Source organism: Triturus cristatus, chromosome 8 (genome assembly GCF_964204655.1).
Source record: "Triturus cristatus chromosome 8, aTriCri1.1, whole genome shotgun sequence".
NCBI classification, from domain to species: Eukaryota; Metazoa; Chordata; class Amphibia; order Caudata; family Salamandridae; genus Triturus; species Triturus cristatus.
Genome location: NC_140591.1, coordinates 1,501,823,168 through 1,501,844,898, shown reverse-complemented (window position 1 = coordinate 1,501,844,898; position 21,731 = coordinate 1,501,823,168). Strand labels below are relative to the sequence as shown.

Below are 21,731 nucleotides of genomic sequence, written 5' to 3'. Positions count from 1 at the left end.
GCTAGGTTTGATGCAATTGATATTAGGCTCAAGGAAATAGAAAGGGTTGTTACAACATCGGCAAATGTATCAGTGAACAGAGCCAAATCATGTGCTGTATGTGAAGCAAGAAAAGTGGATTCACATTCTTTATCCCTCCCTACCCCTATGGGCCTCCTTCCACCCGGGCCCCGCAATCCTATGCCTAGTTTACCAGATTCTAATCCAACCACTTCTCTGCTACTACTCCCTGCCTCACAACATACGCCCCCTGTGCCTCCACAATGTCAACTACAATCCCAAACTAAGAACATAGTTACAGTACCCAACCTACAACACGTAGATTTGGACCTAAATAACAAAGGCCTAAGAACTAATACCATCCCAAGTATAGCCCCATTAAATAGGAGGAACGTAATCAATCTTCCACCAGAGGTTTCACCTTATGTTGTTGTTCTAACAGGTGTCCCGGAGCTTGCTAATTCATCAACTGAATCCTATGCTTCCCTAAAAAATAAAGTCATTAACTGGCTCAACAAGCATAGGCCTCTTCCTCCTAATGTGAGGTCACAGGTTTTAATGGTAAGAAGGGTTCCTTGGCTTGGTAGCACCATAAAGAATATCAAGGGTGACTGTATTCTGGTTAATTTTAGCAACCGCTTAACAGCTCCCTACATTCTTAATTGGACTGGTGGTAACAGCACTTCTCTTATTAATACCCTGCCCCTGTCTTTCTTTTATCCCCCTCCCCACACTTCTATTCCGGATGACATAGATGAGAATTGGTCAATAGCTAGGGGCAACGCGGCCAGAGGCAGGCCTAGGCACGTATATTTTGACGAGCCTTTGTCTGCTGGCTATCCAACTTTCAACAGGTATGCCTGTCTTGAGGATGTCGATTGACTTCCACAGGAAGGCTCCATTTCTGTTTTATTGCCCCCATCGCTTCCACCTTCCAATTACCATTCTATCTCCCCTGTCTCTATGTCTCTTCCCATCACTACCCCTATTTCTCCGACTCTGTCTGTGCCTCCTCCTCGTAAAATTCTACCAGCCTCTCCCAATTGCATAACAAAACATAAGGTGCTTTCCTGGAACTTAGCCGGCCTACCCAGCAAGCTTGATTGCCCAATTTGGGGTTCCTTTATAGATCTTCACCAAATTTGTTGTTTCCAAGAAACCTGGGCAAGACAAGATTACCATCGACTGGGTTATGCTACCTATTCAATTCCTGCAGTGTGGTCCGGGCGTGGCCGCCCTTCTGGCGGCCTGACTATTTGGATTGCTACTTATTTAGGTTGTACTGTTACTAAATTTGAAACTGGGTCGGACGATATTCTATGTATAATATTGGATTGGTGCCTAGACAATAAACTGGCGGTGATTAATGTATACGCCAGACCCGTGAATTTTTGTGCGGAATCCCGGGTGATTGAGGCCCTCTCGAATGTTTTAACTCGATTACCCGACCATATAATGCTTCTTATAGTTGGTGATTTTAATTCTCATTTTGAACCACTTCAGGGCTTGGTGGATCAAATTAATCAGGAAGAGGACGAAATCTGGAATATCCCTCAGGTTTCCGGCCCAATGGCTAGGGCCTGGACACCTTTGGCTATCCAGATTACCTCCCTGACAATGGTCCACTCTATTAGGGCTTGCAATGGTCGAACTACCTTAGATAACCCTCCTAAGCCCACATTTAACAAACCTGGTAGAGAGTCTAGGCTTGATTACATTTTTGTCCAAGCCAAGGATTGGAATAGAGTCCTAGATTTTCAAGTTATTCCAAGGGGGGAGAGTGACCATAATCCTCTCGTACTGGATGTCTCATTATCTGGTATATCCCCTCTGGTTCCGGCGCTTCCATCTAACTCGGAGCAATCGGACTCAGCTATTCTCTCTAACAATAAACGGAGAATTAAATGGAGTAAAATGGTTCGTAATGATAAAGAAATATCCCTAGTCTATGCTGCTGTCGCCTTGGTTTTAAACAATATATTGGGGATTCTCGACCAGCATTCCTCTCCAAACTACTTTGAGGAATTGGCAACTGCCCACCAGGATCTGTTTTCTATGTTGTCTGGGCTATTTAACCCTATTATTTCATGTAAAAAGGGATTTGTTAACCAGCCCAATTGGTACAACAAGACTTGTAGATTGGCAAAGAGCGACCTCCTAGGGGCTATAAAGAACATGGCTCCCAGGGCTGACATCCAACACAAGAGACAGATCTATAGATCCCTGATACGTTTCGCTAAACTGGAATGGGCTTCTGAAAACTGGGAGAATCTAACCTCTGCCCTAAAATCAAGAGATTCGAGGAGATTTTGGTTGATTGTATCCACTGGGACAATTGAACCCCCTGCAATTGTAAATAACAACATTGCTCCAGAAGCCTGGGAAATCCACTTTAGCACTCTATACAGGGCCCCGATGTCTACCCCTGTAAGTCCACTACACATAGCACCTAGCCGAGATTATCAAATATTTTCGCTAACTGAAATCCAGCTTGCAATTTCCCAACTTCCCGCTGGGAAAGCACCTGGTTTGGATGGGGTACCAGGTGATTTGTATAAACATGAACCTAGTATATGGGCACCTTATCTCACATTATTGTTCAATGCCATTTTGAACGGCTTGCCAATCCCCCCTACTTGGTTAGGCGCCGAAGTTGTGCCTATTTTCAAAAAAGGTTCTCCACTGTTGCCAGGGAATTACAGGCCTATTAGCTTGATAGATGTTGCACAAAAACTTTTCTCGAGGCTGATCCTGAATCGTATTATGGACTGGGTTGAGTCATCTGAGATCTTGAGCAACTACCAAGCTGGCTTTCGTAAGAGCGTTTCCACAACCGATCAGATCTTTAGGTTGTGTATGCTCTACTGGAAAACAGTAAAGATAGAGGGGGGGTCCTTATACACAGTTTTTGTCGATCTCCGCGCGGCTTTCGACCTTGTTCCCCGCATAAAATTATGGGCCGTGCTACAAGATTTAGGACTCCCAGGGCCTCTCTTGCACATACTTGTGCGTCTCCATACTAACAATTATGTGAGGGTAAGATGTGGGAGGGGTGGCAGCCTTTCAGCTAGTTTCCCTGTCGAAATGGGGGTAAGGCAGGGGTGTGTTCTGGCGCCCACCCTCTTTTGCCTGTATGTAAATGGTCTCATCTCTCATTTAAACAAGGTACCCAATAGAGACGCCCCATGCCTTGCGGGTACTGCCATTTCGGCCATTATGTTTGCCGACGACACGTTGCTTTTAGCTAAGACCCCTATGGGGCTACAACGCGTCTTGGACGGTTTTGTATCCTTTTGTAATGATCGGGGGTTGGAGATCAACACGGCTAAGACTAAATTTATGATCTTCAACCCCCCGAGGTCTTTACGACCTAATCCTACTATAAATGGAACCAGCTTAGAAAGAGTCCATACTTTCGAGTATTTGGGTTTAACACTCAATGAGAAAATGACCTGGTCTCACCATCAGACCAAATTAAATTTAAAGTTAAATCAAAGGGTAGGGGGAATCCTGAAACTATGGAACCAATCCATGACGCACCCGATTGGCCCGCCTATGGAAATTTATAAATTGCAGGCTCGCGGGGCTTTAATCTATGGCGGTGAACTCTGGGGCATTGATTGTGCCCCTGAGATTGTCTGTACGGAAAATAAGTTCTTAAGGAGCCTGTCTGCCCTACCACCTAGCACACCCTTACTTCCCCTTAGGCTCGATATGGGACTAAGATCGATAAGGGAGGAACTTGGCGTGAAGCCTTTAACGTTTTGGAGGCGCCTTTGGATAACCCCTGAACTCTTGAGTTATCGCTCTGAACTTTTGGAACTCTATCTCCATCCAGCCCTGGGTAAAATCCCATGGCTCAATTATGTAAAAAACGAATTTGCTAAGCTGGGTTTACAGACCCACTGGACAAAACCCCTAGAGTCATGTGCGACCATACCCCGTAAAGAACTAGTTGCTCTTTACCACAATTTTAATCTCTCGGTTACTCTTGCCAATGAGAATTTGGGATCTATGACAACTACATTTTTAACCATTAAGGACGACTATATATTGGAAACTGTCCTGAATGACATTAATCCTGTCGCCCTGAGAAAATTATTCCTACAATGGCGATATAATGCACTCCCAGTTAGAGCACTTACCAGTAGATGGCATCCTCCTACTGCAAAAAATTGTCCTACATGCTCTAGTGAGCTGGAGGACGATATTCATTTAATGTTTTTTTGCCCCATGTACACGAAATCAAGGAATAAATGGATTGCTCCTATCTGTAGGAGCTGGGGATTCAGACGACATTTAGATGCCTATAGGCTGCTGAAAAGTGATTTATCTTCTTGTACTGTCTTTGCTATTAGCAAGTATCTGGCAGCAATATGGCATATTAGAAGAATCCATCTTATGGAATGAAATGTAATTGTATATTATTGATTAGGTCTATGTTTCAATCCATTTACTATTTATTAGCAACTGTATTTTCCCTGGTTTTTGTGTATCTTTTACCTATGAATGATTTTCTTTTTTAAGATAAGCTTTGTGACTCCAATGTATTTGTATGTTCTTTTATGATTCACATAATCGAAATAAAGATTTAAAAGAAAGAAGATAAATTATAAATATAGCAAACCATATATATATTTTCTTTTTAAAATAGTGATGAAAAAGATTTAAAAGATGTATACAAATTGTAACAAACAAATTAATTTGGGGTGATCTAATTAAGGCGATCAGGTCATTGATAGTAAATAGGTTGTATCTAAAACATTAAGGTTTTAAAACATGATGCTGAGCTTTAACCAGGATTTTGTTGGGACAGATATATAACACATGAACTATATCTTGAACTCCTCCTCTACATAGCTTGCATAATCCTGTCATGTCACCTGTATTGCTCTAGTATTTTGTGTGGACATTTATTAGTTAGATCCCTAAACAAAGCATAATGATGCAGCGTTGGACATTGTGTTCTAGGGTGAATCGCAAATATGTTTGGTAAGTCTTATACTCTGGAACAGGGGTTTCCAACCTTTTCTGTAGTGAGAGCTACTTCTGATCAGTGAAAATCGTTGTGAGCTACTAAAGACCGAGCAACTCACAAATTATTCCCAGAGTCCCCCCACACACAGCTTCATTGACTAAAGTGCCAATACAGAGAAAGAGCTACCCATTAAGTATATGCAATGCACAACATGAAACCAGAAAACCTATTCCAGCGCCCATCTTCAACAGATTGTATGATCCTGGCCTCTGCAGTCACCAGCTAAGCACACTACAATCATAAAATTATAGGGACTTGCAGAGCTGTGTAAAGCTACCAGCATGCTGAAAACCATAAACTGAACGTCTGTCTCTCATACCTGGTCATCCACTACACTGCTCTGTCCCATAACACAGTAAAGGCACCTCAGTGGTCATCACGTATGACACGGAAACGCTTCCACACAGGATCACAAGACAATGACAACACCATACCAACCACACACCCTACATGGCATGGTTTGCTGGCCATGTATATAAGTACCTCACTGCTCCACAAAGGGGTAATAAGCTCTAAATATAAATTCTGCGATACAACTATGTTATTACATTGTGCCTCCTTTTTTTTATTATCACACATAACTGTAACTTGAAATGCTTGGGTTCAGGGTGTGCACTGTGCAAAAATCTCCCCCAAGAGAATATAAAGCTGTTACACATGACTTGCCTCTTAGTACATTAATATAGCATTGTCATAACATAAGGGACGGTGGCAGTCCCTGACTGTTTCATGTTTAAAAACTATCACTTTTAAAAATGCCTCTTAATGCAGTGGTGTAATTTGATGCTCCGTTTAAATGCTTCTCCAGGCTGGAGAAATAAAAGAACGTCATTTTTTAAAGGATACCATTTTTGAATGACTTTTGTGTCATTATTTGCAATATTTTCAAACCTGTGCTTGTGCAAGAAAGGGGTCATACACCTAAGCTTGAGTCATGTTTCAGCGTTCCCTGTTCATTGGCCTCGGAAAAATATAGCTAGCTTCTAGAGGGGTTAGGGACTTTTTTCAAATGGGATCAATTTAAAGTGAGGTGTTGAGCCTTATGCTTATTGTGCCATAAAATTAACACTTGATTTTAAATTTTTCTTATTAAATTAAAACAGCTTTTTGTCAGGGATTTCTTTTTTAAATAAGTTACCTCTTGCAAGTTGTCCATAGGCACAAACAGAAGCCAGGAAGTTATTATACCTTCCTCTCATCATTTCATAAAATTTGAATAAAAAGAAATGTAAAAGATGATCCTGGGTCCGGTTTGTGGCCAGGAACAACTTCACCGCTGCCAAGTTTTCAGGTTGCTTACGTATGACATTTAAGCATAATATCCATGGAAACAAATACATATCACAAATTGCCCACATCTGAGACATGAAAAGTTCTGAAACTGATGTAAAACTTCTCAAATGGAAGGTCATGAACCACAGTGTCTGACCTTAAAACAGAGCAGGCCTCGAAAAATGTAAAAAAATAATACCTAACCTGCAGTTCAAATAACTTCACTTCTATGCTCTCCCTTTATAGAGGAAAGTATATTTTTTATTTAGTGTCAAAATAAAGTTGTTTAGTCATACACTTAAAAACTAACTGCACAAAATGCATGGTCTTGTGAACTTTAGTAGAAGGCGTCACTGTCTATTTTCTTTTTTTTTAAATATAGGATAAATTAAGGGTGAGATGCATACTTTACTCTCTTGTTGTTTTATACAGATACAGACGCCTCTCTATGTAATACTACACAGCCACCTCAGGCCAAGCATGAATCAAAAACGATTACACATGTAGGCTGCACCAAGGTATTTTAAACTACTTAAGAATTGTTATGAACTAAGGAGCATATGACTTTTCCATTTGGCTGTCCACAAAGTGCACCCAGATGATCATTTGAAGACTTACCATAACTTGGTCTTACTGCTGGTGGTTGTGGTGCTAATCTGCTGGCATCTCATGTACAACAGGGGCAGAGGTGCTCTCTCTGAAAGGGGCATGCTCCTGCAGGTCGAGTGGCATCATGTTGAAAACACTGCTGGCTGCCGGCATCAATCGTCCCTCTGTGGCCTCAGTCAATGCTGGTGCTCTGCTGCTGGCCACACGCTAGGCAAAAATGCATACACTACTCTCTTGACTGGGCCTGGGGCTCTACAGAGTGCACAGACTGCATGTTGCCTGCAATGCTGGTCTACCGTCGCTGCAGAGGAGTCTTTTAAACGGCAGCAGTAGTCTTTTAAAGACAGCTCAGCGCTGCTTGGAACAGCGTGATTAGACAACAGGTGTGTGCCCCAGCCTCTCCAACATGCACGCCTGTCAGGAGAGGACCATCTCTATACAATGTGGGGCAACAGTGTGCCCTATACACCCTTCACCTCCTGCATGAGGTCTCAGATCAGTGCTCCTCCTGTTTTCACTGGGCGGCAATCATTGTCTGCCAGTTCTTGGGGTGGGGTGGCCTCCCGGAATAAAACACACATCTTCCGATGCCTAGTTAAAAGGTACTACTTGAGCCGAGCAGCGTCTGGCACCAGGAATGGCAAATTTAAGCTGATATCCACATTGTTCCTGCATGGTTATGGGGGGTGGGTAGGCGCGCATTGCCATTCATGTGGGCACTGCTCAGTGATGCTCATGCTGTGACAGGCCACGTGGTATCAAGGAGGCCGCAGCAGGGCTGAGAGAGTCTCCATTCGATCGAATCATGCAGCCAACCCCAAGGCCGCAGCGATGTACAAATTGTAATGTGCATTGTAGGTCCCCGTAGGGCTGCCATCTAACCCTGCTTCTGCCAGGCCGACATCACCCGCTTCTCCCCGTCCCAGCTAACTTAGTAGCCAATGGAAGCAGCGTGATACCGGAAGGAACACCGACGAGAACAGACAAGAGGCCGAAAAGGCCTAAAAAAACATAATGACAGTAACAGGGTACAAAAGTGGGCATCGGACCGCGAGCTACTGGTAGGTTGTTGGCGAGCTACTGGTAGCTCGCGATCGACCGGTTGGAGACCCCTGCTCTAGAGTAACTATGAAAGGCCTAAAGTGTGATAACTGGGAACAGTTTGCAATGTCTAGGTTGAAACTTAGTCACTGAGTCATGTTTTCAAAAATAGCTTCAAACGCACAGGTGACCAAAACTGCAAGAGTGTTATAAAGCATCGAAACTGCTCTAAAGCCGTCGTGAGATTTTCATTAAAAGTGCAATATCTTGTTTTAACCTTAAAAGTTTCTTGCTTTAAGAGGGCTCTTAAAGAGCCTTCTTCTGCATGCAATAGTTTATATGCCCATCTACTAATGTTGGACAAGGCTCTCGAGTAGGCACTTGCTATCGAGAGCTCTAGAGGTAGTGCTTGAACTGGTGTAGCTTGGCTCACTGTGGTTATTTTGTGGCATAATTTCACTTCATTTGTATTCAAGATATGCCATTTGTTTATGGAAACATATTCTAGTGCATATGACAAGGGTAGGGGGAATTTTAGCACAATGGATTTCGAGGAGGGATTTAAAATGTCTCTTCCAGAGGCACAGTAAAATCTCTTTAAGGCGTGTATATGATCTGCAGCGTTAATTTCATATGCTGGAAATGGGAAGTGGTTTTGAGTGTCTGTGAGAATACTCTCCCCGGGTAAGTATACATGTTCACTACCTCTACAGATCTCCCACCCAATTTTCCAGTAGGAAGACAATCAGACTGAAAAAGAGCTTCTGGAATCCCCATTTTCATTATGTTTCTCCACACAACTACAGACATTTACTCACACTCACTCATGCAGATGCACAATTGGACACCGACATACATATTCGCACACACAGTCAGACACATGCACTCAAACACCCTACACACTAGCTCACTGGCATGGACATGGTTGCATGTCTAAAAACATTAAATTGCACTCATAAACACACACACAAATAAAAAGTCACTAACACAAACAACATATATTAATTCTTTTTTTTTTACCAAAATATAGTGGTTCTAAAAAGAACCTCTGTTTTTTTTTACTGAATGATCAAAAGGAAAGAGAAGGGAATTACACCTTGGTAGTTGAGAAGTCCAAAGAGAATAATGAAGTATTCTACTTCTGTGCTGATTAACAACCTTAATGAATGCAGGCATTGCCTGCTCTGCTATCGATACCACTTTGTTGAGCTTTACGCATACCAACATCATGTCCTGCATCTTAGCAAGATTGGTGGAAGTGCCTACATCATAGTGGGTAGAATGGGGGTTTCCAGGAGTAAGTGCTGCTCCTTCAGCAGAAATGGAGTTGCAGCTTCTTTTTCTCTTTCTTCTCTTGCTATGGCTCTAGGATGGATGATACTCATGTGTTTCCACATGGAAGATGATGTGCCAAGAAAATATTTTCTCCTGATCCTCTGGAGATCTTAGAATTAAAAATTGCACACCGAACAATTTTTGCAATAACTGTTTTCCTTCAGTATGTATGGAAAAAACTGTCACACCATTAATTGCTGTGCAGCTTCCTGCTGTTCTTCATTCTCATTTCCCTGCTCTGGATGTTGAGATGGTTCTCCAGAAGCCATTTTAAGATGAGTTATTTTAACAACCAAAAATATTCGCCATCAAAATCAAAAAAGTCTCACCACACCAAGTCAGTCAAGTCAATTATACTTTTATTTGATTTTGTAAAAGGGTGGGACAAGCCACCGAGGTACATGAAGCATCAAGCAATCATTTATTTAAAAACGAAGAATAAAAACACATCAAATTCATATAATGGAGGATAAATCTCCTGAATGAGTAGATTTAAAACTAACTTGCTTCTACAGAATGTTACAAAAAAAGATGTGAGCAAGAAGATTAAAAAGTAAATCAGCAAGGTGGTTCTATTTTGACAGATTCGGATCAATTCTCTTTTTTGTCTAAGTCTTTTGGCGCAATGTTCCAAAGTTTTATAGCTCTGCAGGACAATTGAACAGACGAGCCTCTGAGGTATTTTATGATGGCCACTCTGCTCTGCAAGTCCTTATTTGTTCAAAGGAGTGTTTGCCCGGTATGTAGTAGTGAAGGACAGATGCATAGAAGATGTAATAGTGACTGGTCACCTTGTATGCAGAGGCGGCATTCCTTTGTCATCCATGTCTGTTTCCATTTTGGGGTGAGATCTTTTGAGGGGAATGATCCCAGCCTCAATAGTGTCAGGTTCCGCTTTTTATGGTGTGAAAAATATTCAGACAAGTACGGTTGGGGTTTCAGCGTTTTGTAAGATTGTATTACGGCTCATGCACGCTGTTTGTGGGCAAAGGCAGCGTTATCCAGTAACAGTGAGATCCGCTTGGTTGCTATATTGGCTTTGTTTTTAAATCCAGAGTAGGTCGTTATTTAAGCCAAGCCTCATCTAGCTGTAATGTGGTCAGTGACTCATTAAAGCATGTAAAAATGGATTTGCTCAGCCTAGATTGATTTTCAATTTTCTGCCAACAATAATGGGCTAAGGTGTTATCTTCTGCTGCCCTCATCCTCCAATAATATTTGGCCAAGGCTCCTTGTCTTGCCCTTATCTGATTTTTTAGGCCGTATTCTAGTCATATTTGTGCCTGTGAGATGTATCGTGGGATTACAACATTTTCTTGAAGAGGCTAGATTGAACTGTGTTTAAAACCATTGAGTCCTTTGTGTTCAACATTTTTGATCTGTATGGTATGGATGGCAGAAACGATGCTGCAATAAAAGCAGATGACTTCTGGAATAGCCGTTGAGTTGTTTCTGTAAAGATTTGAATGCGAATAGAAGTTGTTTCGCCTTTGTTTTTCCTTGTTGCAGGTGTTGCTTAAAATTGAGGTGGCGGTCTAGTTGGAACCCCAGATATTTATACAAATCCACATGGGACAGTGGTTTCTCATTTAACATCCAGATGCATTTGGGGCGTTTTTTATGGCATTTCGAAAAGCACATGACCTTTGTTTTTTGATGATTGATTATCAATTGAGCAGAGGTGGTTTATGCACCTTGTTCAGAAATCAGTCGCTGCAAGCCTATGAGTGTCTGGCATAGGAGGACGATATTGTCCACATTTGGAGACTAGTTATTGGTGTTTTACCCAATTTTGGGGTGGTCAGCTTGTATTGAGCGAAGTGTCTTCTCTAGGTCGGCTGTATAGATGTTAAATACTGTTATCCAACATAGGGATTCTACCATGTATTATGTGAATATATATGCACCCATGTGTGTGCTGCTATTTTTATTTTTATTTGAAGTGTTTAGTCATACGTGAAAAATGGTGCAAAAGGATCAGAGCTCCTTCTCTCAATTTGTGGGAAGGGCAATGTTTAACCCGAAGTTGAACTGAAAGATCTAATTCAACATTCCTCAATTGGCTAAACAGCTGTAGCATATTCTGTTTACGTAGTTTTTGTGCATGAAGACCATAACTAAGAACCTCACCCCTAAAGCATGCCTTAAAAGAGTCCCAGACTACCGCAGGGTCGGCTGTACCGCGGTTAAGTTGAAAAAAGTCTGGGATCCATTTTTTCATGTGACTCAAAAAAAGAGTATCAAACAGAAGCTTCCTATCAAAAGAAAAAGCTTTAATATATCTAGTAATAGCAATATTCGAAAGAGACATAACTACAGGAGCATGATCCAATAATAGTCTAGGAAAAACTTGGATTTGGCTGCAAAAGGCCCAAGCGACAGGAATAAAAAAATAGTCCAATCGGAATAGTTTATTGTGAGGTGAGGAAATAAAGCGAGCTCCCCATTCAGGTAGTCAAAAACATTTGCCTCATCCAGGTTAGACGCATACACTGTACATAAAGTAAACCGTATCTCTCCCACTAAACATTCAAGAATTGCCCAACGACCATGTATATATACCAGAGAGCGTTCTGACTTAACTAAAGAGGGTCGTGCTAATATAGCAACTCCCCTCGTCGTTTCCAATTGTTTAGAGGCAGCCAATGTAACATATCCTAAATCAACTAACTTTTGCCTATGGGACCAAGAAATATGTGTTTCCTGAATACACATAATATCAGGATTTATGATTTTTAATTCAGCCTGCATCTTCTTTCGTTTATCATAATAATTGAGGCCACAAACAATGTACGTACCAATTTTTAACCTCAAATTAGCCATTACCTTCGTATATTGAAATACCTCCCGAGAGAAACTCGGTCAAAAGTACAACAGATATTAGACAAAAACAAAACAACACAAGGAAAAAAATGAAAAATATACATCTAAAATCAATTTGTGGAACATATATATATTTTTTTAATACCCCTCCCCCTTCCCCCATCATCACCCTTCCCAACCTCCTTCCGCCCCCCCACCACCCACCCAACTCTCACCCACCACACCCTCCCATTATTGAGGCAATAGGACCTAGGTCCCTGACGATGGTGACGCTTACCTGCGGTACCCCCCTTAAAGAAAACAGATCATAAACTAATCAGTTAATCAAGATATGCCATGCCACCTTCAGTGCCCGGAGCCCAATTGATGTAAATATTCTTTAGCCTGAATTTCAGAAAAAAAACACGTATTCTGGCCCTGGTATACAACCTTTAGCTTTGCGGGATTAAGTAAAAACGTATGCCCGCCCTTAGCTTGAAAGAGAGGTATCAGCTGCCGAAGCTGCCATCTACGGACAACTGTTTCATGGCAAAAGTCAGGTCTAACAAAAAAATGAACACCTTTAGCAAATCTCTTTTGGTTCGGCCTAGCCAAATCATAAACAGCTTCTCTCGCGAGAAAGTTATTAATTGAAATCAGGAAGGCCCGAGAATGTGCAGGTTCATGTCCGGGACGGGTTTCTTGCTGATTACTGTGAAAAGGAAATCGATGGGCTCTCTGTAGTTCGATCTCCCAGTCCCATTGAGAAAGTTCCGGGAAGGCCTCTACAAATAGTTGGATGACAAATTGCCTCGTATCAGCCCGCTCGGCCCCCTCTGGAATGCCCAAGACTTGTAGATTGTTACGCCGCATCTGATTTTCAAGTTCAGACAGTTTCCAGGTAGCATCATCTTTCTGTTTCTTTTATTCATCAACCACTCCTTTCTGTGTCGTTAACTCATCCTCCAATATAGATATGCGATTTTCTGTCTCGTTTACTCGGGTGCCAAACTCGGCGCTTGTCTTATTTATACGTCTAATAGCGTTTTGTAATTTGCGACAAGCCCCCTGTGTTCTAGCATTCTCTAGCCTAGTCTCCGCCCTGTGTGACAACATCGTATCATAGATCATCTCCAACGTGATTGGTTTCGCAAGATCAGAAGAACTGGCTGTGGCAGAAATCACTTGTCCCTCATCATTACCGGGGACAGTAGGCTGAGCAGTAGAAAATGAATAATCCCAGGCCAGATTCTCCACCTGAGAGTCAGAGATGTTATCAGGTAGAATGGGGCCCAAAGAGGTCGCTTGTCTGCTCAAAGTCTTACTTTTCCGAACTGTACCGCCTGGGGGAGCCAGATTCATATATCCACCCGATGCACAGTCATCGATCTCTCCTTGACTGGCTGACCCGGCCTCATACTCAGCCCAGTCCCTGTTAGTTGTGTCATCATCATCATCTGAGATCGTGGATGCATCAGACAGGGAGAAGAAATTATCTAACGGGTCATTATCCGGCTTGGACCCCGCCCTGCCACAAGCGGCGCCCCCCTGAAGAAGTCCAATCTCCAGAGTACCACCCGAGGCCTCTACCGACCTGCTAGGGAGAACTTCGGGTCCCAGAATGCACCCTGAGAAACCAGCCAGGTCAGCGAGAGAACCAGCAGCCAAATCAATAGCTGCTAATTGACTCACGACATTTTCATCCCCTCGATCAGCCAGCTTATGCCCCTCCACTTGAGAATTCAGGACAGAGTCTGAATTTTGCAACATCTCAGCATCACCAGATTTAAATACCGTCTGTGGCACACCTTTAGCTGAGCATTTCACAAACAGCGGCGCTGTGTGTCTTATCATGGCCGTTACTGCAGAAGTAGAAGCAGGGAGAGCCTACCCGCAGAAATCTTCACGCGAGGCGCAGAACCAACAACAACGCCAGGACCAATATCCGCGGGTGCTACCTTCACCAATCCCCCGGCTGTAGACTCTGCACCCGTTACGGGCTGACCGCTGCGGGATTTGGATCTCCTTGCTGAGGTCTTGACGGCCGACTTCGGCGGCATTCTACCGGAGGCAGGGAGGTTTTGCCGGCAGTCAGGAGAGTTGAAGAAAGGAAACACTGCGCTCCACAGTGCAAAGCGCCAAACCGCCAGGAGCCTCTGCGCGCCCAGATGAAAAAAGACGCTGCTGTAAGTATTATCATCGCTGGTAGATTTCCAACAGCAAAATCCCACTTTAAATACAATTATTGACAGCTTTTTCTCGGATACCGCAGCCTCATGAGTCAGATCCAAATCGTGGCATACGAAAAAAGGGGGAGAATCAACCGCGGGGAGCGCTCAGGTCCAGCTCACTCGGCCAGAGCACCAGCCGCCATCTTGCCTCCCACACCCTTCTGATTGTTGTTATTTGTTATTTGGTTTTTTTCTTTTTTTCTTTTGAGGAACATTAATAAAATAAAAAAAATAAAAAAATCAATTGTTTATACAAAAAGAAATCATACACTAGACAGGGATGCCTGTAGTCACCCCTGCTGTTTGTTCTCAGCATTGAACCACTGTTGATATGCATCCGGGAGGCTCCTGCGATTAAAGGGATTCTATTTGGCAGGGATACCCACAAAATATCGCTTTTTCGCATGGTGTGCTTTTATCTCTCACAGACCTGTCGCTCTCTCTCCCCACACTACAGTTAGAACTGGCCAGATATGAGGCAGTAGCAGGTTTCAAGGTTAACCTCGATAAATCGCATATACTTAATGTAACTGTCCCAAATGATGAGGCTGGCACACTGCAGACACTTTCTCCACTCCAATGGTCTAGCCACTCCCTTCAGTATCTGTGAATCCAGTTGACTCCGTAAGTGGAAGGACTTTACAAAGCTAACTTTAAGGCTGCTCTTCTCCAATTCCAAAATGATCTTAAACGCTGGAAACCCCTTTTTATCTCCTAGCTCAGCCCCATACACGCAGTCAAAATGACGGTACTCTTCAAAATGTTATATCTTTTTCAGGCATTGCCTATTGAGCTCGATAAGGAGTTTTTACCTAAAGTTAAATCACTGCTCACGTGGTTCCTATGGCAGGGAGGGAGGACCTGACTATCCTTCTCAATATTGAGACGTTCTAGAACAGAAGCTGGAGTAGGATTGCCAGACATTGGCCTTTACTATAAATCTACGCAATTACAGATTGTGGTGGAATGGTTGAAAAGGTAATCAGAGAAACACTGGTTCCATATGGACCGAGCCATTGCCGGGAGGACAATCTGGGACCTCATATGGAAGCCCAAGAAGGACAGACCAGCGAATGCTTATATTAGCACTCCCACCCACACTACCTTGAAAGTTTGGGACTCTATATCCAGGGATGATCACTGGACCACGTTTCCCTCCCCTTATCCACCAATACACTTCAATCCGGCCTTTCCCCAGCCCTTCAAGAGGGACCCTTTGATAACTGGGGAGAACGCGGTTGCATTGTGCTTTCCCATCTATTTCACAATTATGACATTCTCACTTTCGACAACTGCAGACAAGAGTTTCATTTAGAACCTGATAAACACTTCCATTATCTCCAACTCAAACACTGGGCCCTTACCCCTCACATTCGTGAAGCGGCTACAAGAGAGAGAACATGTTTTGAGACATTTGTGCTGAAGGTAGGCTCCATGAGAGGGATGATTTCATTCCTATACAATTTTCTTCTGTCATACACACACTCTTCACGTCCTAGGTACATGGATATGTGGGAGAGGGTAATACAAAGGGACGTACATGATAAGGAATGGGCTCGGTTTTGTCAGATATAACAAAATGTAATCACTCTCTGGAACTCAGGGAAGCCCACTTGAAAACATTGATGGACTGGTACCTCTACCCCACTAAGCTTAAAAAGGTCTTTCTGAATACATCCGATAGATGCTGGAGGGGCTGCGGATTGCTAGGCGATTTCCAACACATTTGGTGGGACTGTCCCACAATAAGACCATTTTGGGTGGAAATCTTAGCGCAAATTAAGAGTATGTTGGGCTACCTCATACCAACTACCATAGAAGGGGTCCTCCTAGGTATCCAGCTCTCGAACACCAAACCAAGGCAGATAATGCCATTATGTGGATATGTATAGGGGTCGCAAAAGATATCCTCCGCAATGATTATAAAAGTTTTGAATACAAGTGGGGACCTCTGGTTGCCTTTCTTACATGAGTGTTGCCTCTGGCCGTCTGTCCGTCCTCAGTTAGGGGTATGCATCTCTTTCAATTTTAAATGTATACCGCCTGAATAGACCATGAAACTCCGCTATCAATCAATCAATCAATGGCATTTATAAAGCGCGCTACTCACCCGGGAGGGTCTCAAGGCGCTGGGGGAGGGGTATGTCACTGCTCGAACAGCCAGGTCTTGAGCTGCTTTCTGAAGGAGAGATGGTCCTGGGTTCGCCGCAGGTGGGTGGGGAGGGAGTTCCAGGTCTTGGCAGCCAGGTAGGAGAAGGATCTTCCTCCCACGGTGGCTCTGCGGATGCGTGGAACGGTGGCGAGGGCGTGGCTGGTCGATCGTAGCTGGCGGGGGGGCGTGTAGAAGGTCATGCGGTCGTTGAGGTACTTGGGGCCCAGGTCGTGGAGCGCCTTGTGTGCGTGGGTGAGGAGTCTGAACGTGATTCTCTTGCTGACGGGGAGCCAGTGCAGGTCTCTCAGGTGTCCGGTGATGTGGCTGTGTCGGGGGAGGTCCAGGATGAGTCGTGCGTAGGCGTTCTGGATGCGTTGGAGTCTTTTTTGAAGTTTGGCTGTGGTTCCGGCATAGAGGGTGTTCCCGTAGTCCAGTCGGCTGGTGACAAGTGCCTGGGTAACGGTCTTCCTGGTTTCGGTGGGGATCCATCTGAAGATCTTGCGGAGCATGCGCAGGGCATTGAAGCATGAAGATGAGACGCGTTGACTTGTCTGGTCATCGACAAGGAGGAGTCCAGGATGAAGCCCAGGTTGCGTGTGTGGTCCGTTGGTTTGGGAGCGGTGCCCAGGGCCAGGGGCCACCAGGAGTCGTCCCAGGCAGAGGGTGATGATCCCAGGATGAGGACTTCCGTCTTGTCTGAGTTCAGTTTAAGGCGGCTGTTCCTCATCCAGTCTGCGACGTCTTTCATCCCTTCGTGTAGGTTGGCTCTGGCGGTGGTGGGGTCGTTGGTGAGGGAGAGGATCAGCTGGGTGTCGTCGGCGTAGGAGATGATGTTGAGGTTGTGTTGGCGTGCGATGGCTGCGAGGGGGCTCATGTAGACGTTGAAGAGGGTTGGACTGAGTGAAGATCCTTGTGGTACGCCGCAGATGACTTCGGTGGCTTCTGATCTGAACGGAGGGAGGCGGACTCTCTGGGTTCTTCCGGCGAGGAACGAGATGATCCACTCCAGTGCTTTCTCTCGGATTCCGATGTTGCTGAGGCGCTTCACGAGGGTGCGGTGGCAGACGGTGTCGAACGCCGCAGAGAGGTCCAAGAGGATGAGGGCCGCTGTTTCCCCGTTGTCGATCAGGGTTCTGATGTCGTCGGTGGCTGCGATGAGGGCTATTACACGCTGCCGCCACCACCCATGTTGTTTGTTGGGAGGGGGGGATTTTTTGGGGTATTTTAGGGGTACCTTCCCAGTTGGAAAGTTTAAAGTAAAATCCTGTTGCAAAAGAAAGACGAGTTGAACATATGCATCCTTAAGGTGGGGACACCCCATGCCTTTATATTACCAGACACTGTACTTGTTCCTCAAGGTTTGTTACGCAAGAAGGCTTGGACTTGGACTGAATACACAAATTCAACTTTGTTATTTCTAACGATGCGATGCTTTGTATTATGGCTTGGATACTGCTTTTGATATAGTATACGAAGTATATGCTAAACGCCAATGATGATATGTTTGACAAAAAGAAGAAATCATACATTTGTAGGCCTAACAGTACACCTTTAGACTTTTTGAAACTTGTACTAAGATGCAATATAGGCAATATATATTCTTTCAAAACAGAAAAATCTGCAGAGCAACCCCGACCTCCAGAACAGGAAGGAAAAGCATTATCCTTATTTTGGCCATGCTTCTGACACATCAGATCCCAAGAAAAATCATACATATATATATTATGGGGCATATTTATGTTAGACTTGTGGCACATTTGTACTACGCAAAGTGGTACATGCATGATGCCTGCCTCTTAGTCAGATTTTTAAAGCCACACAAAGCCCCTTTGCATCGGTTTGAGTGGCCTCATCAATCTGGAGTAGCACAACACTGCTCAAGTCGTTGGGTTGCACTTCTTTACCCTGTGTAGGCATTCCATGGGTATTGTGGTGGGTGTTCCCACACAACCTGCATGGGTTTTAATGCATCCCCATATTTACAAGACCTTGTAAAACCGGAGACACTTACGAAATTCTGATGCAATGTTGCATAGCAAGTCAACGTGAGGAATGCAGTACACATAGAAAGAGGAAAACTTAGGAGAAATTGGGATATTTTTCCTTGTTACTCATCCCCTGAGGAGGCGTAACGTTTTGGTGCATCCCCAGTTTTGTGTGGTGCAAACGTGACGCAAGCATCTGGCAAATTTGCTCCTGAGGAAGCACCGGAACCATACGTCTCCTCAGGGAATGCACAGCAAGGAGAAATATGACTAGTTCTACTCTTTTTTCCATCTTTCTACATGTGCTGTATTCTGTAGCACACAAAGAGAGAGAAAAAAAGAGCTTCTCAGGATGCTTTTGTGCAGTAAGGAGCATCTTCCTGCCCAAAACAATCCTGACTACTACACAGGCATCCTTGCACCATGATGCAAGGGTGTCTCTGTTGTCACAAGGCTGCCTAAATGAAGCCAGCGCAATTGAAAGAACAGGAATGCATTGTGTTGCCATAAATATGATGCACCCCTGCCCTTTCCCTCTGGCACAATGTAGCACAGCAATTTGACTTTCTGAGCTGCATTAGAATTTGGTAAATATGCCCCTAGGTACTTATTATAACATATAATAGGTTAAAAAAAAGTACAAAAATGCATTTAATCAAATTGAATACTAGAAAATAAATGGAAAACATACCACATGCTTGACAGAGAGTTGGTTACAAACAGTGGATTACACGCAGGGACTGGTCGTTTCACAGAGCCTGACTGATGCTGACCCCGTGATTCATCCCGCCACATGCCTAGCTTTCACCAAGTCTCTTTACAAGCAGCCGTGGTTTCCTGCTCTTCCACACACGCAACTCTGCGTGCCCCTGTTATCGCTTTGGACCTCCACTCCGTCACTTATAACCTTGGTACGTCTAGGGTTTCCTAGGACCTTGTACCCATCCACCCGGACTTTCGACGGTGTGCCCTTAAAATGATGATGGCCTAACAACCCTACAGGCCAAACGTCTTTGACTTTCACAGTGGAACTCTCGGCTCTCCCCTCAAGGATACCCTACTTGATTAGTTTTGTATTCATTATCATTGATTGTTTGGCTATGCTTACTCTGTATAATTTTAAACCTCACTTGTTCTTCGTTGCACCCTTCACTGCAGCTGTACATACTATCTCATGTGTCGCTTGGCCCGTCACAATCCTTCATGAGCACTTGTGCACAATATCCAACAGGTTACATGTCATTCAATGTAACACAGTGCAACTCTTCGTTTGTTTGATCACATGAAACTGAATATGTCAAATGTGTAAATGCACTAATACAATTTATATTGCAAAGAATCTTGTCTCCCTGGTTTTCTCCCCGTCTTTATGTATTTCTCAGCAATTAATTGTGCTAATTGTAATTGACCTCCAACTGACACCATTTTGAGACATTGTTGTATGTTACAGGGACTGGTCGTAGGGCACACTCTGTGGCCAACCCCAGGCTGCACAAAGTGAAGGTTGAGGGCACCATGGGATTGGCGTTATATATGGTAATAACATTTTTATTTATGTGAGAAAAAAGATAAAATCTTTAGAAATAACAATGGTTAAAGTGACGTTATAGTTAGGTATGGTAATAATATGTGACTTTGCATTAAAAAAATCTTAGAAATTCACTGAAAAACACCAAATGTTAAAGGGACGTTATAGTTAGGAGTACATGTGAATTAGCTTTAATTTTTTTTTTTAAATGACATTAACTGAAAAAACCTAAAGGTTAAAGGAACGTTATAGTTAGGTGTACATGTAAAGTACATTGATATATTAAATGTTTAAAAACCCAAAGAAATTTACTGAAAAAACCTAAAGTTAAAGGGACAATTATGTGTCAAATTTCACCAGAATAATTATGTTATAGTTCTCTGTGATAACTATAAATTGTGCCCCAACCATGCATTGCCAGAAAAAATAGTATTCAGTAAAAAGGCCCCAAAAAAGAAAATCAGGTGAGAGACAAGAAAAGGGTAAATTTCCAGCAACCAGGTGTCTGAGTGGGGGGTCCACCAAGAGTACAAGGAATGAGGATCCTCTCACTTTTGGAAGCCCTCAAGGTTCAAGATGAGTAGATCATTGGGGCATTAGTAGGTACTGGGAGAGACAAGCCTGTGGTTGTTAGGAGCATCCAGGATGCTTGTTTTAGAGACCACTGGGTAAATTACACCCCATTGTGAGGGGGTATTTTAATCAGAGTGTAGGTATTGAAGCACTCCATCCTGGGTGTCGAAGAACACTTTATCCTGGGTATGAGCAGACTACAGGATGAAGTGATGTGTCAATCCCTGGATGTCATAGCCCCGGGTACATGGCTAGGAATTTTACATCCAGAGCTCAGGGTTTTAGGAGCTGTGGGTTGTTTCATTGAATACATAAAAGCCCAGGGACATCACAAGTAGTCGCAATAAATCATCAGAGAGCAGCACTCAGAAATGTGCTTTTAAAGTAGGGTTTAGTGCCCCAGGCTCCCTGAGTCAGATTGAACCCTCACTTTTTCATACAGATACAGATGCTATCCAACATTCAGATCTGCACTTTACAATGTACGGATGTTGATTGTTGTTACTCTCTACCTTCCTAAATACTCAGGGCCTCAATTACAAGCCCATTGCACCGCACGTGCGTCACTTCTTTTGATGCACCAGTAGCGCAGTGTGCCGTCCCATATTTACAAGCCAACGTAAAGTCACCCTGCATGACTTTTCATTGCCTTGTAAATATGAGCCCTTTTCACGCACTACTCTGGGTGTTGCTGCGGGTGTTCCCATGCAGCATCCATGGGACCTGACACAGTCCCAGATGTAAAAAGCTTTGTAAAGCTGAGAATGTGTCAGAATTCTACACCTCCCCCAGGGGCGACATAGGAGTGGCGCAACAAGGAGAAATACTTTTACTTCTCCTTGTTTCTTCCTATTTCTACATGCATAGAAAGAGGAAAATGCCATCAGATTGTTTTTGTGCAGGAAGGTGTCCCTTCCTGCACAAATAGAATCATTACTGTAATGTAGGCACCCTTTCAACATGTTGCAACGATGCATGCACTGACGCATGGCAGACAATTGTGCTCCAGTGCAGGGGAAAGCACATGGATGCGTCATATTGTTGAAAATGCAGCCTGCGCAGCAAAATGGCTTGCAGCGCTACGCTGCGTCCTGTTTTTGTAAATGATGCACTCAGTTTGAATATCGAAATTATTTGTTGATATTTGTCATTCAACTTCAACCTC

The 21,731-nt window shown here is 43.6% G+C and overlaps 1 long non-coding RNA gene across 2 annotated transcripts in view; it reads right to left on the bottom strand.

Moving 5' to 3' along the window:
- Positions 1–21,731, bottom strand: part of LOC146806012 (uncharacterized) — a 910,525-nt gene that overhangs the window by 855,531 nt on the left and 33,263 nt on the right. The window lies entirely within an intron of this gene.